Consider the following 10,534-nt stretch of genomic DNA (forward strand, 5'->3'; position numbering starts at 1 on the left):
TCGTAAAAGAGGCTGCTGCTGCAGCAGCCACAGCCGGGAGATGGAATCCGTGCCACGTCCAACGCCCCCGCCCCGTGTTGTGATTTCTAAATAGTTGTTGAGATATAATGCCATAATTATTGGGGAAGCTTGCAGCTTGCCCCTGCCGCCAACATAGGTAGCAAGACAAAGGATATTTTGGAAATGTGTGTTTTATACACTGCGACTCTGACGCTCTAATGTCAGTGAGCAATAGGAATGGGAATTTAACCACACAGACACAGTCCTCGCACAATACTGGCCAGGCTGAGCTCTTTTATCTTTGCAGAGCTTCCCATGTTTAACTGAGATTACGTGTTGGATCCTTCATTTGCTTCAAAGGCTTCTTGTTGAAGTCTTGGGAGGGTGGTCTTTTTTGTGGTGGGGGTGGGAAATTTTTGTGTGTGTGTTCATGAACACACATGCAACATACCTTGACTTGCAAGTAAATCTGTGTGGACCGTAGCCCTTTCCAATAATCTATCTTTGTGTCTTAAGACTGTTTTGGTGTTTCTCCCCGCTCTATGACAAAAGAAAATCTGCAGTATATTGAAGGAAGAAGCTGAATGAGGTTTTTGCAGTAAGCAAAACACCAGGTTTTATATAAATTCCAGACTCGCATCAGCATGAAAATGTGTCCAATTTAGGCAACAAAAACATTTCCCCTTAATCCATTCTGTTAAAATAGTCCTTTATGTATGTTACCACAGCTTCTCGTCTGCAATCCGTACAAATAGAAAGATTTGATTGAATTTGTTCCTATTTTTATAAACTACGTTATTACCCATTCTGTTTCTCTGGGGCTAAAGGCAAACTGCCTTCACATCATTTAACCTAGCCATTGCCAGCGAAGTAGGTAATTAGACTCCCATTGCACAAATGGAGAACTGAGGCTAACAGCTATTGCCATTCAAGGCAACTTATTTAATACATTTATATGACGCTTAATCACTAGCCTTTCAAAGCAGTGTACATAAAAATAAGCCATGCAGAGGATAAAACAATAAAAATCCATCATAAAACCAAACACTACCTTAAAAGTACCTGCTGGAATAAGCATAGCCAAGCGAGTGGGTTTATTTTGTAAATGTATATACTGCTTTTCTGTGGAAAGCAGTGTATGGTAAAAACAGCATTTTAAAAAACCTGCAAGAGAGAAAGAAAGAAGCAGGGAAATAAGTTGAGTAACATTGTACCTGGATGTGCAAGATTATTAGAGCAGGTCGAGATGACATTACCTAAATCTTAAATCTAAATGCGATACACCTCACTAACCTCATATAAACAGGTGAGAGCACACTCTGGTTAATATCAGTGCTGACCAGCATTAACAGCAATGCAAAGTAAGCCATATATACATGGACAATAACGTGTTGTGGAACAGTCTGGGTACAGTGATACCTTGGTTCTCAAACTTAATCCGTTCCAGAAGTCCGTTCCAAAACCAAAGCGTTCCAAAACCAAGGTGCGCTTTCCCATAGAAAGTAATGCAAAACGGATTACTCCGTTCCAGACTTTTAAAGGCAAGCCCCGAAACAGCAATTTAACATGAATTTTACTATCTAATGAGACCACTGATCCATAAAATGAAAGCAATAAACAATGCACTGCAGTCACACAATCAATCCGTGGCTGATCTGGGTTACACACAATCACAAAAAACAAAAGAGCCGCAAAAACAAAAAGGCAAAATAAATAGCAGAAACAGACAAACCTCGCGTAACACTCAAAACGGAAATGTGTCTTTCAAAACGGAAGGGTAATACTCAAAACGGAGAATGTTCAGCTTCCGAAAAAAGTTCGCAAACTGGAACACTTCTGGGTTTGCAGTGTTTGGGTTCCAAGTTGTTTGAGTACCAAAGTGTTTGAGAACCGAGGTACCACTATACAGTGGTACCTCAGATTAAGTACTTAATTCGTTCCGAAGGTCTGTACCTAACCTGAAACTGTTCTTAACCTGAAGCACCACTTTAGCTTATGGGGCCTGCCGCCGCGCGGCCGGAACACGATTTCTGTTCTCATCCTGAAGCAAAGTTCTTAACCTGAGGTACTATTTCTGGGTTAGCGGAGTCTGTAACCTGAAGCGTATGTAACCCAAGGTACCACTGTGCTTCAGGGTACAGATGCTTCAGGTTGCAGACTCCGCTAACCCAGAAATAGTGCTTCAGGTTAAGAACTTTGCTTCAGGATGAGAACAGAAATCATGCTCCGGCGGTGTGGCAGCAGCAGGAGGCCCCATTATCGAAAGTGGTGCTTCAGGTTAAGAACCGTTTCAGGTTAAGAACGGACCTCCGGAACGAATTAAGTACTTAACCCGAGGTACCACTGTATTAGGAAAAGAAAAGAAAAGACTCCGTGATCTAACTCCTCGAGTAGAGTGTTACACTGATCTAGGACACTGGAGCATTGCAGGAAGAAGGATATTTTGGGGTCTCCTTTTCACACGCTCTAAAGCAGTTGAGTCGAGAGTTATCGCCTCTCTTTCCTGGTTGGGCTGGCTCTGGAACCTCAGCAGGGCCGGAATAAATTTTGCCATCGGTGCAACTCCATGCTTCGGAGCAAGACACAATAAGCTGCTGGATTTCTTTCGGCTGTGCAGTGACAGTCGATGCTTCAACTGCGAGCAACCACTGTTAGTTTTGGCTTGTCCAAATTAACTAGCGCTGCATGTGCCAACATGTGGTTTAAACCCTTAACTGAATTAATCATTTCCACATGGAAAATAATGCTGGAGAAGTACCGTACAAAGTTGTCATTGCAGCTCTAAAATAGTGGCAAGGCAAGAGGTAGCACAGCTGTGTTTATACCACTTTATACCATTTCTGTTACATTCATTTGTATCTCAAACCATTTTCATATACAGTAGTGCCTCAGGTTAAGTACTTAATTCGTTCCGGAGGTCCGTTCTTAACCTGAAACTGTTCTTAACCTGAAGCACCACATTAGCTAATGGGGCCTCCCGCTGGCTGCCGCCGCGCGATTTCTGTTCTCATCCTGAAGCAAAGTTCTTAACCTGAAGCACTATTTCTGGGTTAGTGGAGTCTGTAACCTGAAGTGTATGTAACCCAAGGTACCACTGTATATGAGAGCCACATGGACTGTTCTTGCCATGTGTGATTATTGCCAATACAGTGGTACCTCAGTTTAAGTACTTAATTCGTTCTGGAGGTCCGTTCTTAACCTGAAACTGTTCTTAACCTGAAGCACCACTTTAGCTAATGGGGCCTGCCGCTGCGCCGCCCAGAGCATGATTTCTGTTCTTATCCTGAAGCAAAGTTCTTAACCCAAGGTAATAATTCTGGGTTAGCAGAGTCTGTAACCTGAAGCATATGTAACCCGAGGTACCACTGTACAAAGAGGTTCTAGGCAATACAGGTTTTGGGTTCAACAGAAAGAGGGCCAGTTTTAAAGAGGCCTGCGTGTAGGAAATTAACTCTAGGTTACTTGGGGGGGGGGTCACTTAAAAGATGGGGTGCCTTTGTCCCCCTGCCCCACTCCACAGGTGAGTTATCCAGCCATATCCATGCAGCTGCTGTTCCCCTGAAAAGGAAGACACAGCCCATCAGAAGAATGGGTTATTAAATCAAGATGGGAAAAGGAAGTCTTATTTTTAAAATCACAACCAAAATTAAACAACCCAAACTTGAATCTGCAACAATGGCTGTGCAATCCTATACATGTCTTCTCAGAAGTGAGTTCAATGGGTCTGTGTGGAGCACTGCAGCCTGCATCTCACAACTTGAAAAATTCAAAATTCTTCATTTTTGGAGTATATTAAACGTTAATTTTGCCCTCATTGTCTTGCACTTGGGACACAAAAGTTTTATGGTCATCTTAAAATGCTTGGACTGAACATTGCCACTGGTGTCTATGAGAAATTGGTCGCATTCCTCTATTGTTACATTTTGAATGCCCCTTTTTTCCTGCTCCACATTTTTATAGAATGAAAAATTATTTGTCCGATTGTGTTAGAAGAGGCAACTATTTCTCTTTTTTTGGGGGGGGGTGACAAAGTGTGTTTATTAATTACATGCAGCCACTTTTCACTAGTGCCAGATTCTGGTATAGGCGTCAGTTGATTCTCTTTGCATTTACTTGGAAGTTGGTCTGATAGATTTAAATAGAACTTTTCCGCAAATCGCTGTTCAGTTATGATCAGCTTACGTTTTAAGAAAATGAAAATTGTGCATATTTTGAAAAGGCAAACATGATTCCAAAACACAAACGCCGATTTGCATCAGTCATGCAGAAAAAAATTCAGATGGAGAAGAACCTTGCTAGTAAAACGTTGCTGTGAGTTCCTTTGCAAACAGGGATCTTCAGCCGGCTATATCTTGTCAAGGGACTAACTTGCTCAAGTGTCTTATTAGAGCATTTCTCCTGCGCTGCAAAAACTGACCTCCCCACCGCTAATGTTTTAAGTTTCCCTACACAGATACAAACCAAGGATGAGCAATACAAACGTGCGGCATTTGAAGTGGCCTTAGGCTGCCCCTGCGCATGTACAGAGTGCTGCGTAGCCACGGCCCCAGCCGCCTGGGTTTCGGGCAGGCAATGCCCCCACCCTGTTGACACGTGGCTTATGCAGTAGCCTTCAAAGGACATCTCCTTTACTGGCCAGCCTGATCTGCAGCCGACGCGCAAGAGGCGACCGGTGCGTTTGGGTTTGGTTGCATCTTCGGCCCAAATCTCTTGCGCTTACGCTTAGCAGCGGTCCGGAAACGGGCCTGCAACGCCTGCTCTCCTTGCGCCAAGTTCCTCGCGCGTTCCGACCGGTTTTGCCGGTTTCCTCTCGGTGCGCCCAGAGCAGGGAGGCTGCAGAGCTGCGCGTCTCCTCTTCAGGAGAAACCTTTCTCCCGGGACTCTCCAATTAGCTCCCTTGCACGCTTTGCAGAAGGCAGTGGAGAGGCGAGCTGCCTCGCCTGTCGGGGGGGCGAGCGGGGAGGGGCGCGCTCACCAAAGACCAGCTCGACCCCGAGACTTTGGAAAACTGAAACTTCCCTTTCGCCCCCGGTCTCAGGTTCCAGGGAATCTCTCCCCACCCGTCTCCCGCTTTTACGCAATTTTCAAAAGTTCCCTGGCCGCCTCCTCCTGCTGCGTCTCCGAATTCAGCGCCGTCTTCCCACCTCGGGGCTCGCCAGTCCTGAACTTGTCATTGATTTCTTAGCGCCAATACGTCTTGCAAGTGACGGGGGAGGTGAGGAGGGCGTAGATCGTTCTCTCTCTCCATCCCACCGCCCTCCCTTCCGGGCCTCTAGAGCTCTATATATTTCCCATTCTTCCACCCCTCCTCCTGGGCAAATATATGGCTTCATATGACCGATCAAGCCCAAAACGTCTACTCATCAGTCATATCCCACGGCCTGTTTATAAAAGTATAACGAGACGCACAAATGCTGCTCGCAGCAGACTGTCTCTTTAGCAGGTTGGTCCAAAAAGGTTAGAGTGGAGGAACCTGAGTTCCCCGGGGAAAGCGCCTGAAGGAGGATGGGGGCGAGGGCAGGGCGGAACTGGGTGCAGAGGGGAAAGGCCTGCCCGGCTTGGGGTTGGTGGCGAGCCAAAGGAACGGGTCGTCCTCCTACCTGGTCCTGCCACCACGGGTGTTTTTCGTGTCCTCTTGAAACCGTAAGCACCTCGAGTACATTCTCAAACAAACAAACACCAACGGATTTTAACGCGGGGGGGTTGTTAACCAGTTTTTCGTTTGGAAGTCCGGTTAAAAAATTAAAAAAATTGTGACTATCAGGGCTGGATTACGCGCAGCCTTCTCCAAATCTTGATTTCCTTGCACCTCTGCGGCTGAAATCCTGTGCGCTTAGAGTAAGACCTTATTGGACACAGCGAAAATGTTGTTCTCTAAACCACCCCATTAAAAAAAAAAAAAAAGTCCGTTGGACTGGGCTAATGGCCCTCATCCTATAATCACGCCGAGACTTCCTCCGATTCGCCTCTTGAGATCCTAATACGGAGTTGTAACCTGTTTAAAAAGCAATAAGCAACAATGCAAATATTTAACAAAAAGAAAAGGGAAACCCTGCTTTTTGTAGAAACGGATCCAGCCTTGTATTTTTTGCACGCTAGAAACAAGTAATTTCCCTGTATATTAAAGCGGGCGTGGGCGGCGAGTTAACCTGAACAAGAAACGTGTCACCAAATATTTATGAATGGCTGGTGAGCAGTGACCTTTATTAATTCTATTCATTTTCCGAAGGTTTCCACAGCTGTTTACTATGCAGCTGGGGCTCATTCGTTCTCCAGATTATATAAACTCGGCTATGTGAATTTTTTTCCCCATACAAAAAAAAACCTAAATAGAAAATAAAAATAAACGCAGCCTTTACAGTTCAATGCGTGGCTCATTTCCAGCTCAGAGGGGGTCCGATCCCACCGAAGTCCTGCTCGGGAACGAGGAGGCTACTTTCTTTGTGCCCCGAAAGTCAAACGCCCCCCAGGGACGGGCAAGCTGCGGGGCAGCCATTTCCAGCTCAGGACATTCTTGCCCTAGAGGTCCAGACCGGACTAACGCGCAGCCCTTTCCAAACTTTGCAGGGAGAGAAGCATTTGTTCCATTTCTTCCAGCCCAGTCTTTGAAAAACAACAACTGCAGCTTGAGAAACGGCCAATTGATTTCCTCTGGTCAGAATCGTGTAATAGCCACACTCTGCTGTAAACCGGTTCTATGGCAAAACTAGAACGTTCTGGCGTCTCCTGGAACGATGTAAGAGTCCCGATCCTAACGTCCTTATACTGAGGAGTAATTTTCCAGGGAAGTGAATGCTCTGTCAAATGAATGGGGCAGATAATGCTCAAATCGCACCGACACGACAATGGCCCGTATATTTGCTTGGAAATAGACCCATAGGTTGTAAGTGGGACTTGTATTCCTAAAGTGTCTGATGCATAGCTGTCAACTTATTTTTTTAAGGGAAATCCCCTTATTTCGAATAGGATTCCTCGCAAGAAAAGGGAAAAGTTGACAGCTATGGTCCGATGTCAGAGAACATACGCAATATCAGGTTAATAATAATAATAATAATAATAATAATAATAATAATAATAATTTATTATTTGTACCCCGCCCATATGGCTGGGTCCCCCCAGCCACTCTGGGCGGCTTCCAACAAAGATTAAAAATGTCACACATTAAAAACTTCCCTGAACAGGGCTGCCTTCAGATGTCTTCTAAATGTCAGGTAGTAGTTTATCTCTTTGACATTTGTTGGGAGGGCATTCCACAGGGCGGGTGCCACTACAAAGAAGGCCCTCTGCCTGGTTCCCTGTAGCTTTGCTTCTCTCAGTGAGGGAACCGCCAGAAGGCCCTCGGAGCTGGACCTCAGTGTCTGAGCTGAACGATGGGGATGGAGATGCTCCTTCAGGTATACTGGACCGAGGCCGTTTAGGGCTTTAAAGGTCAACACCAACACTTTGAATTGTGCTTGGAAACATACTGGGAGCCAATGTAGGTCTTTCAAGACCGGTGTTATATGGTCTCAGCGGCCGCTCCTAGTCACCAGTCTAGCTGCCGCATTCTGGATTAGTTGTAGTTTCCGGGCCACCTTCAAAAGTAGCCCCACATAAAGCGCATGACAGTAGTCCAAGCCGGAGATAACCAGAGCATGCACGGGACAACTGAATCCCAGGTATGTTTATTCAGAATTTGGTAAGGTTCACTCAAAGTTACAAGGCAAAATGCCTAGGCTTTTCCTGAATGTTATTTCTCTCCAGCGCACCCACCATCCCGGGTTTATTTATTATTTATTATTTTTCTACGCACCCTATAAAGTTGACGGTAGAATCGAAATGTAACTATGTTTGGTGGTGGTGACAAGCGAACTCCGAATACATGCTCCACCGTGTACTGTCGGAACACAAATACTGTATGCTAGCTTGCTGATATGGCCTTTCAAAGACGACAGAGCACCAGCTCCGTTCCTCGGAAGTAAAACGCGCCTCCCCTGTGGGGTCAGGTTGCCGCGTAACATCCTGCGGTCTCTGCGCCCCACCGATTTCTCTGAGCCTGAGAGCGCGTCTCACGTTGCGCACGGGGTCCAGAGAGTTCTGTACGTTCGTGAGACTTTAGTCAGTGGGGCTTGTTGCGGCCAAGGGTGTGTTTGACTGCATAGCGCTCTCACCAGTGAAGGACCTCTTCTGAGAACGCTGATAGATCCTTTCTCCCCCTTGGAAGCGCGTCTGTTCCTTGGCTCGACTTGGGTGGAGACACCGCCGCTTCCTTAAGTGGCGTAGCGGGAAACTCTGGAGCGCAGAAGCTCTCCAACAAAAATGGACTTTTGACCAAGGCAGCTGCTATGGCTTCAGTAACCGCCCTGAAACCTTCCATTAGTCATGCAGCAAAGAAACTTGGGGATCGGGCGCAATAAACAGTGGCAGCGTATTAGCCAGGCGTGCGAAATGTAACCGGCCTCTTCCTGCGCTGAGTTAATTTGGTGGGTTTCTCCCCTAGGAAAGTTGATTGAACTGGCACGCGGACAGTTGGGCAACCGGTACCACGGAGTTGACGGCCCCCTCCCCGGCTGCCCTGCACAGCTCGTCCCTTCCACCCCCCCCCCCAGGGCCGTGTGCTTCTGAGGTTTCCTACATCCTCTAAATAATCTCCACACAACAATATCTCAGTGAGATGTGAAGCTAGTCCAAAACGCCCTCGTTGCCCTTCGGAACAAGCCGTCGATTATGCCTGGAGGAGATCAGCTAGAGCGGGGCAAAGATCGGGAGGGGATCTCGGGCGGATTCCTGCGCCCCTTCCCCTCGCCTCGGCTTCGTGGCAGCTCTTTCCCATCCATCCCTTAACGGAGAACCCCTGGGCCGGCCAAATCTCTCTCTCTCCCCGCGACGTGATTGGGACCATATGTTTGGCGCATTCATCTCCTTTCAAGCTATTCTTCGGGGCGCTAACTGCGAACACGTTTTCGTCGCCTTGAAATTTCCTCCTCTCTCCTTCTGATTTTCTCCCCCCAATTAAAAGCTTAACAGCCCTGGAAACGGAGTTCATGTGGTGAAGTTTACCGCGGGCCCCGCTTCTGAAAAGCTTTCTGCTGCGATCCCATTATGTGCTTGACTAAACCTTTTCTGCGCGCAGCAATGGGACTCGCTCTCGTCAGGTGTTGGGTTACAATAGACTCTCAGGCAGGGGACGTCGGAGCAACATAAATACGAACCTGGCCCTGTGGGGAGATGTTGTCAAATACGAGGGGCTGGGAGGGAGAGAGAGGGGGACCCCGACGCCATTCCCACCCGAAGGGGACAGCCAGGCATCCAACGGCCCGAGGGCCGTGAGCTGGACCCCAGTGAAAGGGCGCCCCCCTCCCCGCGCCCCACTGCGTAACATGCCTTTGAAGCCCCCTCGGGAGCTAAGGTAGGGGAGAGGCCAGGCCGCTCTCCAGGGGCCGCCAGATCGCCTCCCTCCCTCCCTCTCTTTCCCCCGCCATGCAGCTCAGCAACAGCGTCGGGGGGCGCCTGCCTTGCCAGAAAGACCCGCCGCTTCCAACCGGAGAGCCGTCGAAAGGAGCGCGGTGAGGGTCGCCAGCGCGCAGGATATCATCTGGATCGGGGCCAGAGAAATATCCTGCAGGGAGCCAGAGATGTGTTTCATTCATCCATCCATTCGCTCCGCCGACCCCTGTCTCTCAGCCACACTGCTTCTCTTTATTACACTCGCAAGAAATATTTCTTTCTTTGCTAAATTGATTCCTTTCCCTTCTCGTCTTAAAGAAGCCCGATATATAATGAGGAACTTTTGCTGCAGTATTGTATTTTGTTAAAAAAAAATTGTTTGGACGCCCGTTGTGATTTGCGGAGGAGGATGCTCCTGTCTTTATCTTTCCACAGTAATTTTTAAAAACACGATTCAGAGCGCTCCTCAAGCCACTTATCGACGCATTTGCAGGCGTTATTTTTGAGTTATTGAACTTAAATTGATCTCCTTTCATGCGTCTCCCCGTTCCGTGGGATTTTAAGTCATCACCTTCTCGCTCAACCAGGCCGCGGGCACCTGTTTGGCCACGGTGAGAACAGGTTCCCGAGCCAGGTGGGTCTAGGGGCCTGATCCTGCCTTGTTTCCTGCTTGGACGGCCTGCACAAAATAGATCCCCCGGCGCCGGCCTTTAAGAGACCTTGTTAACTTTCCTAATGGTGGCATTTCGAAATAAAAGTTTAACTAAAACGGGGTTGGCGCTTAGAAATTAAGGGACAAGGAGCTCCCTCCTCTAACGCTCCCACTCTGTTCTGGAGGCGTTTGGTGGAGAGAATAACATAACCATTCCTGATTAAATGCCAAAGGCTGATATTCGCAGGCAGCCGGAACGCGGAGCAAAACCAAACAAACCGGCAGCCAACAAACAGGATAAAGAGACCGGGAGCGTTTGCTCTTTTCTTCCGTTTGGTAAGAAAACCGACTGGTGTATTTACCTGAACAAATCAAGCGTTTCCATAATAGCGCATTTAAATTATTTTTTTAAAAAATCCGATACAAAGTTATATAGTTAGTCCTGCGGAATTATTT

This window comes from Podarcis tiliguerta (genome assembly GCF_965153285.1).
Source record: "Podarcis tiliguerta genome assembly, chromosome: 17".
NCBI classification, from domain to species: domain Eukaryota; kingdom Metazoa; phylum Chordata; class Lepidosauria; order Squamata; family Lacertidae; genus Podarcis; species Podarcis tiliguerta.